General features: G+C 43.3%; 1 protein-coding gene across 1 annotated transcript in view; it reads left to right on the top strand.

The window, feature by feature from the left end:
* LAMB4 (laminin subunit beta 4) overlaps positions 1-12,769 on the top strand; it is a 117,175-nt gene that overhangs the window by 34,671 nt on the left and 69,735 nt on the right.

Genomic DNA, 12,769 nt, shown 5'->3' with positions numbered 1-12,769 from the left:
TCCCTGATGACACTATAAACCGTGAGAGGAAAGGGAGGGTGTGTGTTATCCCATCACCACTGTTGCTCTAGTGCAGAGCACTGTGCTTGATGCATAATAGAAAGCCATGAATCTCTGCTACTGAATGAATGAATCTGGTACCAAACCAAGTGTAAGGTGTGCTCACCAACCTCCTGAAGCTGATCTTGGATTGGCAGTCCTCAGTGCTGGTTGTAGGGGTGTGTGATTGAAAATGCCTCTTGGTCCCGTTCATTACAAGTCACAGTCCTGTGGGGCATGCTCCCTAAAAATATTTATCTCAAAGTCTTATGAGGGGGCCAAACACAAGCATCCAAACCCAACAGAGAAAAGTTAAGTTAGACTCTGATAGCACTCACATGCCTGTGACTGCAGCCACAGGAGGAGTCTGACACAGGAAAAGGCTATGTGAGGTGAATGACTTCAAGGGGAGAAGGCATATGAAAGTTGACTCTAGAGGCAGGATTGGGATGGAAAACTGGGAACTCATCCCAGGTTCCAGTGACTAAGTCATTTCCTGAGATCTCTTCCTAATCTGGACATGACTGGTGGGAGGGATGAAGATACCCTGAAGAGGCTTGGAATTTGCTCTTTTACTGACTGAAACTGGGGCAGGAAGAGAAGGCTTGCACTGTCCTGACCTCTACTCAGCACTGTGGTGGGTAGAGTCGAGATAAAACAATCCTATGTTTGGATTCTTCTTCATGGTTTTTAGTGTTGCAGGTTTATGAGGATAACTCGGGGGGAGGGGGGAACTTTGAGAAGGGGATATTGTTATTTAGGTTCCAACTATCATGAAATAATAGAAAAAATATACCGAATGAGGTTGGTCCCTGGTTCCTGGCCCAGAGCTCCTAGAACCTTTGAGCTTTTCTAAGGGATAAGAGCACTAGGAGCATCCTTTGTTCTAATGTTTGGTCTTTGACCCTGGCTGCTGACACAGAACTACTAAATCCTTTGGACTTTCCTGGGTGAGAGGAGTGTCATTTGTCCTGATGAGGTAACTCTGGATGGCTTCAGGTCAGTGTTTGGTCACCAGAAAGTATTAGACACTTGAAACTTTTAGCCCCACACCCCATCCTCCAGGAAGGGAAGAAGTGAGGGAGATTGAGGTAACAATCCATCATGTCTGTGGGTTGAAGCCTCCATACAATTCCCACAAGTACTGGGTTCAGAGAACATCCAGGTTGGTGGCCATATCGGTGTGCTGGGGGTGGTGCAGCCCAGCTCCAAGGGGACAGAAGCTCCTGTGTCTGGGTCTCTTCCAGTTCTCACCCTATGTATATGTTCATCTGACTGTTCATCTATATCCTTTCGTCATAGCCTTTTTATACAAAAATACCAGTAAGCATAAATAAGTGATTCTGTGAGCTCTGTGAGTAATTCTAGCAAATGGTCAAACCCAGGGAAAGTGTCACAAGAACCCCAGTTTATAGCCAGGTGCATAATGCTGAGACCGAGGCTGATTGGCATAGAATGGGATTAGTTAAAGTCTCTGCCCTCCAGAAGTTTTTAACCACAGCTAATACTTTTCATAAATAGCTCAAGATGGGGACAGTGCCGTAAAACAAGAAGAATCCGTAAGTGCTTCAGGATTTTAGAGCCATGACTGAACCTTTATGAATGGACTTAACACACAGGTAGAATCATCTGGACTGAGATTTGAAACTAATAAGTGTTTCCATTGGTGGACTAGGGGAGAAGACAATCCAGCCAAAAAAGTTCCAAGTAATAACTCAGAGGAGAAACAATGCAGGTGTATTCACAAGTAGAACAGAAAGTTTACGCAGAGAAGTACTGGAAGATAGAACTAGATTTTCCTCCTGAAGAGGCGGGGCTTCCCTGCTGGCTCAGTAGTAAAGAGTCTGCCTTCAATGCAGAAGACTCGAGTTTGATCCCTGGGTCGGGATGATCCCCTGGAGAAGGAAATGATCACCCTCTCCAGTATTCTTGACTGGAAAATCCCACGGACAGAGAAGCCTGGTGCACTACAGTCCATGGTGTTGCAAGAGTCAAGCACAACTTAGCAGCTAAACCACCACCATTAAAGGGGATAAACTTTGAATCTTTCTGAGCAAAGGAATGACGTGATGAAGACTGTCCCCATAGACACCACTCAGCAGGAGTAGAGCCTGGTTTGGAGCAGCACCGTCTGCAGTAGTCCAGACAGGGATGGAGAAAGGGGTCAGGTTCAGGGCAAAGAGAGAGGATGGAAAATGGAGACACACAGGGACATGAATCCAAAACCAATCTTACAAGTAATTGTTTTAATACTCAAATTGGAGAGTTAAGAAGAATGACGATTAACTTTCTTGGTAGGTCTTCAAAAAGATATCTATATATCTACATCTATCCATCCATCCATATCTACCTACCTGTCTATCTAATCTTTCTTAGTCTGTGCAGGCTGCTAAAAATACCATAGACCGGATGGCTTATAAACAACATTAATTTATTTCTCGCAGTTCTGAAGGCTGGGAAGTCCAAGGTCAGGGCACCTACTAATTCAATGTCTGAGACCCTCTTCCTGGTTCTTAGATGGCTGTCTTTTCACTCAGACGTCTTTTGTAAGGGCACTAATCCCATTCACATGGTCCACTGGAGAAGGGAATGGCAAGCCACTTCAGTATTCTGGCCTTGAGAACCCTATGAACAGTATGAAAAGGCAAAGTGATAGGATACCAAAAAAGGAACTCCCCAGGTCATTAGGTGCCCAATATGCTACTGGAGATCAGTGGAGAAATAACTCCAGAAAGAATGAAGGGATGGAGCCAAAGCAAAAACAATACCCAGTTGTGGATGTGTCTGGTGATAGAAGCAAGATCTGATGCTAAAAAGAGCAATATCGCATAGGAACCTAGAATGTCAGGTCCATGAATCAAGGCAAATTGGAAGTGGTCAAACAAGAGATGGCAAGGGTGAATGTCGACATTCTAGGAATCAGCAAACTAAAATGGACTGGAATGGGTGAATTTAACTCAGATGACCATTATATCTACTACTGCGGGCAGGAATCCCTCAGAAGAAATGGAGTAGCCATCATGATCACCAAGAGAGTCTGAAATGCAGTACTTGGATACAATCTCAAAAACGACAGAATGATCTCTGTTCGTCTCCAAGGCAAACCATTCAATATCACAGTTATCCAAGTCTATGCCCCAACCAGTAACGCTGAAGAAGCTGAAGTTGAACGGTTTTATGAAGACCTACAAGAGCTTTTAGAACTAACACCCAAAAAAGATGTCCTTTTCATTATAGGGGACTGGAATGCAAAAGTAGGAAGTCAAGAAACACCTGGAGTAACAGGCAAATTTGGCCTTGGAATGTGGAATGGAGCAGGGCAAAGACTAATAGAGTTTTGCCAAGAAAATGCACTGGTCATAGCAAACACCCTCTTCCAACAACACAAGAGAAGACTCTGCACATGGACATCACCAGATGGTCAACACCAAAATCAGACTGATTATATTCTTTGCAGCCAAAGATGGAGAAGCTCTATACAGTCAACAAAAACAAGACCAGGAGCTGACTCTGGCCCAGACCATGAACTCCTTATTGCCAAATTCAGACTCAAGTTGAAGAAAGTAGGGAAAACCACCAGACCATTCAGGTATGACCTAAATCAAATCCCTTATGATTGTACAGTGGAAGTGAGAAATAGATTTAAGGACCTAGATCTGATAGACAGAGTGTCTGATGAACTATGGATGAAGGTTCATGACATTGTATAGGAGACAGGGATCAAGACCATCTGAATGCAGAGTTCCAAAGAATAGCAAGAAGAGATAAGAAAGCCTTCTTCAGCGATCAATGCAAAGAAATAGAGGAAAACAATGGAATGGGAAAGACTAGAAATCTCTTCAAGAAAATTAGAGATACCAAGGGAACATTTCATGCAAAGATGGGCTCGATAAAGGACAGAAATGGTATGGACCTAACAGAAGCAGAAGATATTAAGAAGAGGTGGCAAAAATACACGGAAGAACTATACAAAAATGATCTTCACGACCCAGATAATCATGATAATGTGATCACTCATCTAGAGCCAGACATCTTGGAATGTGAAGTCAAGTGGGCCTTAGAAAGCATCACAATGAACAAAGCTAGTGGAGGTGATGGAATTCCAGTTGAGCTGTTTCAAATCCTGAAAGATGATGCTGTGAAAGTGCTGCACTCAATATGCGAGCAAATTTGGAAAATTCAACATTGGCCACAGGACTGGAAAAGGTCAGTTTTCATTCAAATCCCAAAGAAAGGAAATACAAAAGAATGCTCAAACTACCACACAATTGCACTCATCTCACACCCTAGTAAAGTAATGCTCAAAATTCTCCAAGCCCTGCTTCAGCAATACGTGAAACGTGAACTCCCTGATGTTCAAGCTGGTTTTAAAAAGGCAGAGGAACCAGAGATCAAATTGCCAACATCCGCTGGATCATGGAAAAAGCAAGAGCATTCCAGAAAAACATCTATTTCTGCTTTATTGACTATGCCAAAGCCTTTGAATGTGTGGATCACAATAAACTGTGGAAAATTCTGAAAGAGATGGGAATACCAGACCACCTAACCTGCATCTTGAGAAATCTGTATGCAGGTCAGGAAGCAACAGTTAGAACTGGACATGGAACAACAGACTGGTTCCAAATAGGAAAAGGAGTACGTCAAGGCTGTATATTGTCACCCTGCTTACTTAACTTACATGCAGAGTACATCATGAGAAATGCTGGGCTGGAAGAAGCACAGGAATCAAGATTGCCGGGAGAAATATCAATCACCTCAGATATGCAGATGACACCACCCTTATGGCAGAAAGTGAAGAGGAGCTAAAAAGCCTCTTGATGAAAGTGAAAGAGGAGAGCGAAAAAGTTGGCTTAAAGCTCAACATTCAGAAAACAAAGAGCATGGCATCCGGTCCCATTACTTCATGGGAAATAGATGGGGAAACAGGAAACAGTGTCAGACTTTATTTTTGGGGGGGCTCCAAAATCACTGCAGATGGTGACTGCAGACATGAAATTAAAAGATGCTTACTCCTTGGAAGAAAAGTTATGACCAACCTAGATAGTATATTCAAAAGCAGAGACATTACTTTGCCGACTAAGGTCCGTCTAGTCAAAGCTATGGTTTTTCCTGTGGTCATGTATGGATGTGAGAGTTGGACTGTGAAGAAGCCTGAGCGCTGAAGAATTGATGCTTTTGAACTGTGGTGTTGGAGAAGACTCTTGAGAGTCCCTTGGACTGCAAGGAGATCCAACCAGTCCATTCTGAAGGAGATCAGCCCTGGGATTTCTTTGGAAGGAATGATGCTAAGGCTGAAGCTCTAGTACTTTGGCCACCTCATGTGAAGAGTTGACTCATTGGAAAAGACTCTGATGCTGGGAGGGATTGGGGGCAGGAGGAGAAGGGGATGACCAAGGATGAGATGGCTGGATGGCATCACGGATTCGATGGACGTGAATCTGAACTCCGGGAGTTGGTGATGGACAGGGAGGCCTGGTGTGCTGAGATTCATGGGGTCACAAAGAGCCGGACACGACTGAGCGACTGAACTGAACTGAACTAAATCCCATTCATGAGGACTCTGCCTTAATGACCTAATCACCTCCCAGAACTCCACCTCCTGAGACCATCACGATGGGGATTCGATGTCAACATAGGAATTTAGCAGCGGGACACAAGCATTCAATCTATGGCAACATCCTTGCTACTCAAAATATGATGGGCAGACCAACAATAGTGGCATCATTTGTGGATTCATTAGACTTGTAGACTCTCAGCCCCCATCTAGACCTACTGAATCCAGTCTGCATGTTAGCAAGACCCCCAGGTGATTTGTACACAGTTTGGGAAGCACCTGACTTGTTTTCTTATAGAAATTAAACATGGCCACAAAAGTTAATATTGATTGAATTTAACATAGTATGGCATTTAATATAGTATCCATGTTTTCTATGTAAAATTAGTAAAATAGTTTATGATTTTGTATTGTAAGATGAACATAATTAGTGAAGGGAAAAAATGAAGAGGACAAATAAACATAATCCTGTGGGTGCTGTCCAAAGGAGCTGACTCAACAGCCTGGTCAAGAGTCTGCTTCCCACTCACAATGAACAAGCAGAGCATCTGCGAAATTAAAAACTTTGTTGGTAAAAGTAACAGTGAAACATCAAGCAAACATATAGGGACCTCCCTGGTGGCTCAGATAGTAAAGAATCTGCCTGCAATGCAGGAGACCCAGGTTCGATCCCTGGCTTGGGAAGATCCCCTGGAGAAGTCAATGACTGCACACTCCAGTATTCTTGCCTGGAGAATTCCATGGACAGAGGAGCCTGGCAGGCTACAGTCCATGGAGTCAGAAAGAGTTGGACACAGCTGAGTGATTAATACAGAGGGTACAGTGAAAAGGAGTACGTCAAAGCTGTATATTGTCACCCTGCTTATTTAACTTCTATGCAGAGTACATCATGAGAAACGCTGGACTGGAAGAAGCACAAGCTGGAATCAAGATTGCCAGGAGAAATATCAATCACCTCAGATATGCAGATGACACCACCCTTATGACAGAAAGTGAAGAGGAACTAACAAGCCTCTTGATGAAAGTGAAAGAGGAGAGTGAAAAAGTTGGCTTAAAGCTCAACATTCAGAAAACGAAGATCATGGCATCCGGTCCCATCACTTCATGGGAAATAGATGGGGAAACAGTGGAAACACTGTCAGACTTTATTTTGGGGGGCTCCAAAATCACTGCAGATGGTGACTGCAGACATGAAATGAAAAGACGCTTAGTCCTTGGAAGAAAAGTTATGACCAACCTAGTTAGCATATTCAAAAGCAGAGACATTACTTTGCCAACTAAGGTCCGTCTAGTCAAGGTTCTGGTTTTTCCTGTGGTCATGTGTGGATGTGAGAGTTGGACTGTGAAGAAGCCTGAGCACCAAAGAATTGATTCTTTTGAACTGTGGTGTTGGAGAAGACTCTTGAGAGTCCCTTGGACTGCAAGGAGATCCAACCAGTCCATTCTGAAGGAGATCAGCCCTGGGTGTTCTTTGGAAGGACTGATGCTGAAGCTGAAACTCCAGTACTTTGGCCACCTCATGTGAAGAGTTGACTCATTGGAAAAGACTCTGATGCTGGGAGGGATTGGGGGCAGGAGGAGAAGGGGACGACAGAGGATGAGATGGCTGGATGGCATCACGAACTCGATGGACGTGAGTCTGAGTGAACTCCGGGAGTTGGTGATGGACAGGGAGGCCTGGCGTGCTGTGATCCATGGGGTCACAAAGAGTTGGACACGACTGAGTGACTGAACTGAACTGAACAGTGAAAACTTGGAAATGAACAGTTGGAGATTCTAACTGTGTAGAGAATTGAATGACTAGGAGATAATATAAAAGTGAGTCCCACAAAACCCAGGATTTTAAGGAAACTGCAGTTGCATGGATACAATTCTGCTGTTTTAGTTTAGTTGGTGGAATTTTGCTGTCCTTATATAATCTCTTATGGAAATATTTAAAGCCAAATTTTACAGACCATGAGAACTAAGAGAAATTGCTCTGGAGGTGCCAAAATTATAACATCTAATAAATCTTTGAATTGGTATATCATGCATATTGTTAATGTTCAAAACACCATAAAACCAATAGCAAAAAAGAAATGTTTTCCCAGTTTAGAATTACACAATTATTCAGTTACAATTATTACAGTATAATAGCCCTTGAAAAGAAAACACATAGCCTTCTAACCACCTAAAATTTCACATTTTCATAGAGAAACAAAAAATTTTAAGCTGCCTCCATGACCTCTTTCCAAGGCTATTAAGCGAGAATCATGATTCCCTTTTAGAATCTGAAACTCTTCAACTATGGTAAAATTGCAACTGTTGTTCATTACTTAAACTACCATTTCTTTTCTTTTTAAGGTATTAGCAACAGCTTTGCCTACATGCAATGCAATGTGGTATTTCCAGCAACAAGGAGATGATTTCATAATTGACAAAGGAAATATAATACTGAGAAAAAAATCAGCAAAGCATACCAGCAGATGAACAGAATGAGGTAAACCATTTCCTCAGGGTCATTGTCTATTCTGCTAGAAGCAAATAACCTGGGTAATGCACTCAGAACCATGGCTGCCTCGTGTCTGTGCTCAGTCACTCTAAGCTCTTATTATCCTCAGGAACAGAGTGAAGGAAAGGAAGAAGCAAACTCAAAGTAACTAGAGCCTCTGGGGCAAACTTCTTGAGCTTTATTTCTCTACAGAGTGAAAACTTTGGGAAAGTAAGATTCTGGAGAGTTGAAGAGTCAGACCGTGCACTCATATTTTCTTGTCTTTTTAAAAAGGAAAGATACAGTGCTGAGCAATGGCTGTCTTCCTAGTTGAAGACAAATGACATGTTGGTGTCCCTGAGGATGCTGTGTGACTATGCTCTTGATTCTGAAATAGCTATAGTTGATTAGTGCTGGTATGAGTGACAGGGTAATGCTGCCTCCTCAGGGCCCTGCCTCCAATAGCTTCTGCAGGCTAGAAGAGACCAGAAAACCCTGTGGCCATTCAGCTGCTATTTAATTGAAGGCAGGATAACTTTAGGTCTATTTGTTCATTCATTATGCCGGGGTCTTTACCGAGCATTCCTGTGTGTTTGCGTGAAGGGACAGATTGGAAAAGCAAAAGAAAGCAGATGTTGGCTGTCCTGTTCATACAACCAGCATTTGAAACAGTTCTTTATGCCTAAGAGACTTTCTTGATTGAAAGAATGAAAACAGAAATACCTAGACATAGAAAGCCTGCCCTTGAGATTGCTGTGGAAGAAATGAGGCATGTATACAGACAATGAATGCATTTCAGGGTGGGGTGTGTGAAGAGGTGCACAAAACATGTTACAAATTCCCCTTAGGGAAAACCACCTCCAGCCGAGAGGGTAAGAGAAGGCTTCATGAGTGGTGGTCCTCCGTTCAGGTCCACGTGCACGGCAAAGCAGTTTTGCTCTTCTACGTGTCTCTGTCCCCATGCCACCTGTCAGTAAAGCCTTCTCTGACTCCAGGCATCTCAAGCTGAAGTCCACCTGAAAAAGAAGGGTTGGGAGTGCTCTTGTTCCCAGTGGCACAGCTCAGTGAAGTTCCCAATTTTACTGCACAGAAATATCACTCAGGGAACTTGTTTAGAATGCAGATGCTAGGGCCTTCCACTTGAGATGCTGAATCGGGGAATCTGACTAGTGTCATGAAACCTGCATATGTTTCCAAGTAACTCCATAGCCACATTGGACTGCTATACTGGACAGTGCAGATAAGGAACATTTTCATTATTGCAGGAAGTTCAATTAGACAGTGTTGCTCTAGAGCGGTGAGGCTCAATTTGGAACCTGCAGAGAGTTTAGGAAAACATAGATACATTTTGTGATCTTCAATTGGATTTAGATATTTGAGATGTTTGGCATAATGATTTTTTTTAATAAATACTTTTTGGATCATTTGGGGAAAAAAAGAAATCTGCAGGTTTGCCAAGCACCCTAATAATATGAGTGATCCCTGGAAGCACTTTGAGAAACACTGTTGTAAGCAGCCACAGACTCCTCTCCTAACTCTAATCCGAAACAACTACTTCTGTATTACTCACTTGGAAAACTTGTAGTCATCCCTTAAGACCTGATTCAGACTTATCTTTCTGTGACATTCGCTACCCTAACATCTGGACATAAGTAATTGTTTCCGTCTCTAGGGTCCCATAGGTCAGTGATTTTCAAACTGCAGGTCATGCCTGTTGGTAAGTAGGTCATGCAATCAATTGACTGGATCAATTTAGTACAATAAAAGACTATAAAGCAAGGGCATATTTTTTGGTGAAACTTTTACATGAGTGTGTGTGTGCATATATGTACACCCTAAATCCCTGTCTTGGGTTGGGTTCCCTAGAAACAGAGACTGCAACAGAGGTCTGAATGCATGTGCTTTACTGAAGGAGTGCTCATCAGGAGAAACCTGTCAGGAAGGAGGGCAGGAGGCTGGGGAGGGGGAAAGTGAGGCAAGGATGGCATCTAGGGTAGTCTAGCCTTGCCTGCTTCCCGGGGGAAACTCTGAAGCACACATGGCTCCACAGAGTTGTCCTCCACTGAGGCCTCGGGGCTGGCCTGTTGTATTCTCATGTCAGGCAGTCGTGGCTACAGACTGCCAGGGCAGACCCAGGGCACCTCCCAAGTGAGGCAGCTCCCTTCAGCCAAGGGCAGTTCTCGAAAGAAGGGAGCAGTGGTGAGACATAGCAGCGAACGGTCCCAGGAACTGGCGGCAAGATAGAGTGGTCCAATAAAGGGAACCAGGCAGCACACTAAGAGCATCATTTCCAGCTCACTCCTGGCATGCTCAGACCCATGGGCAGGGCCAGGGAAAAATAGAAATTAAATGCAGAGCCCCCTGATTGAGAAATCAGGGGATCTCCCCTTGTGGGCCTGTAGCTAGGACTCCATCCTTCTACTGCAGGGTGTATGGGTTTGATCCCCGACAGGGAAACTAAGATCCTGAATGATGCACAGCCAAACAGAAAATAGGGAAGGGGCCCCTTGAAGATAGTGAAATATAAATTTACTTTCTTCCATAGTCTCTCTCAACTTGTCAAAATACTTTATATGCTATTTAATGTCATTCTAAGTAAAGAAATAGTAAACATTTTAATTATTAGCATGAATTATACTATTCATCTCCATAGCATGCAATGCCAATTTTAATTGCAAACATAAGAGCACTGAATTCATACACATAATCATTGAAATTACACAATTTTTATTTTGGAGTCATATACATATATATGTATGTATGTGTATATATAGGAGAAGGAAATGGCAACCCACTCCAGTATTCTTGCCTGGAAAAATCCGATGGACAGGGGAGCCTAGCAGGCTACAGTCCATGGAGTCGCAAAGAGTCAGACACACTTTAGTGACGATACCATCACCATGCATGTATATTTAATTCTTCCTAGAATAACAGGAATGCTGCACAGAACTAACTCGGCTGTTATTTCATGTCTTAGTATGTGTTTGACCAGCAGTACCTTCAGCTTATTGATGAGTAAGGAGGGACTGAAAAGAAAAGAAACTCTGTGTTGCCTATTGTCCTTTTTCCTTCTAGTTATCATTTTCAGTGTAAGTAGCTGGCTGACACAAGGAAGTAACATGAATAATGTGTTTCTTAGAATGTCATTCCCTTCTTTCTGCTTTCAAAGAAATTTCTGGTTGGAACAGAAAACTCAGCTTCTTGGAGCTGTTGGCACCCCTGCTTACTTAGTCACAGATGTAACACTAACTTTGAGCTACCTCTGAGTCTCACTGAATGCCTAAGCATAGGAGATCCATTTGAATCCCATGCTCATGGGCGTTGTGTGCCCTGCGTGCAAATGAGGCAGCAAGGAAGCAGACGCACGCTGTGCATATACCTTCTGTCCTTGTGCATGCTCCATTGTCCCAAAGACATTTCACTCAAGAAACAACTTTGCAAATCTTAATTATTTCAAGATGATAAGATCAGAGCATTAAACCAAGCATGGGGTCCTTCTAAGCATGGGGCCCCATGCAGCTGCACAGGCTATATGCCCATGAAGCTGACTCTACCCGTTTGCTTCTTAAGCTCACTCTGTGCAGGAGTGTGACCATCCAGCAGCTTTAAAATAGTGAAATTATTTGTCCCTACCCAAGAATTAAGACATCTAATCCCACAGAGCCTGGAGTTGCCAGCACGAGAAATTCATGGTCACTGAAAACCACAGCGAATTTGGATACTTCCAATTCATTCCCAAACCTGTGCTTTCTCCCTGCTGGGGCCATAGCATCACATAAAGACCATTGGTTTATGTACTCCTCAAACAGCCTCTAGAAGAACACTTCCCCATCTCATAGCATGTCATTTCCAAGCCAGTGGAGCTGATGGATCTTTTAGGGGCCCCGTCCCACTGCTATCTCAAGTTAGCATCTTCTGGATGCCATGGTTTGTGTAGGAACAGTGAATCCCAAAGTCGCATGACCACTGATAGCTTTTACTGTAAAGTGGATCCTTTGGGCTGAGGAAGTTGTGTATTCCCACACTGGTAAAATAGACATTCTAGGAGCCATCAGAGCGTAGGGGTGCTGACCGGGCCATAGAGTGATTCTCACCGATGTTATGGAAGACCACGTAACATTGCCATAGACCAAAGAACCCTCTTCACTGTCCTTCAAATAGGGGATCCGTATGATATTTTATGGAACATCAGGTTGGTCCAGATTCTTTTGGACTATGCTGTTACAGCAAGCAAGAGAATTAACAACTTTGGGGCAAGACTAAATATATACAATATACACTACTGCCCATCCCAAGCAAATACAAATTGTTTCTCTTCCTTTTCATTTCAGTAGCTGCATATCACATACCAGAGTGTACACTCTGGTGTTGATACACTCTGGTCATGATATTCCATCCATCATAATGTCTGCAAGTGGGGCTGCAATTTGGTTATGCTTGTATTAAATTTGTAATGTGGACGTGATATGGGACCCGCCAAGTCTTGAGAGTGGCGCTCTGAGGACACCTCTGATTTGCAATATTGGTTTTTATTTACTGTCTTGGCTTGGTGTGTGGGGTGGGCAATGGAGGATGGGCATTTCTCAAGCTTTTACTCGACATTTCCTACCATAAGAGGACTAACCCTACAGATCAGAGAATCAATGCCAACTGCTAAGCAGGTACATTCCAACAGTCCAGATTTCTGTCAATTCACACTTGATCAC

This window comes from Ovis canadensis, chromosome 4 (genome assembly GCF_042477335.2).
Source record: "Ovis canadensis isolate MfBH-ARS-UI-01 breed Bighorn chromosome 4, ARS-UI_OviCan_v2, whole genome shotgun sequence".
Lineage (NCBI taxonomy): Eukaryota > Metazoa > Chordata > Mammalia > Artiodactyla > Bovidae > Ovis > Ovis canadensis.
This window is presented reverse-complemented; position numbering and strand designations above follow the sequence as displayed.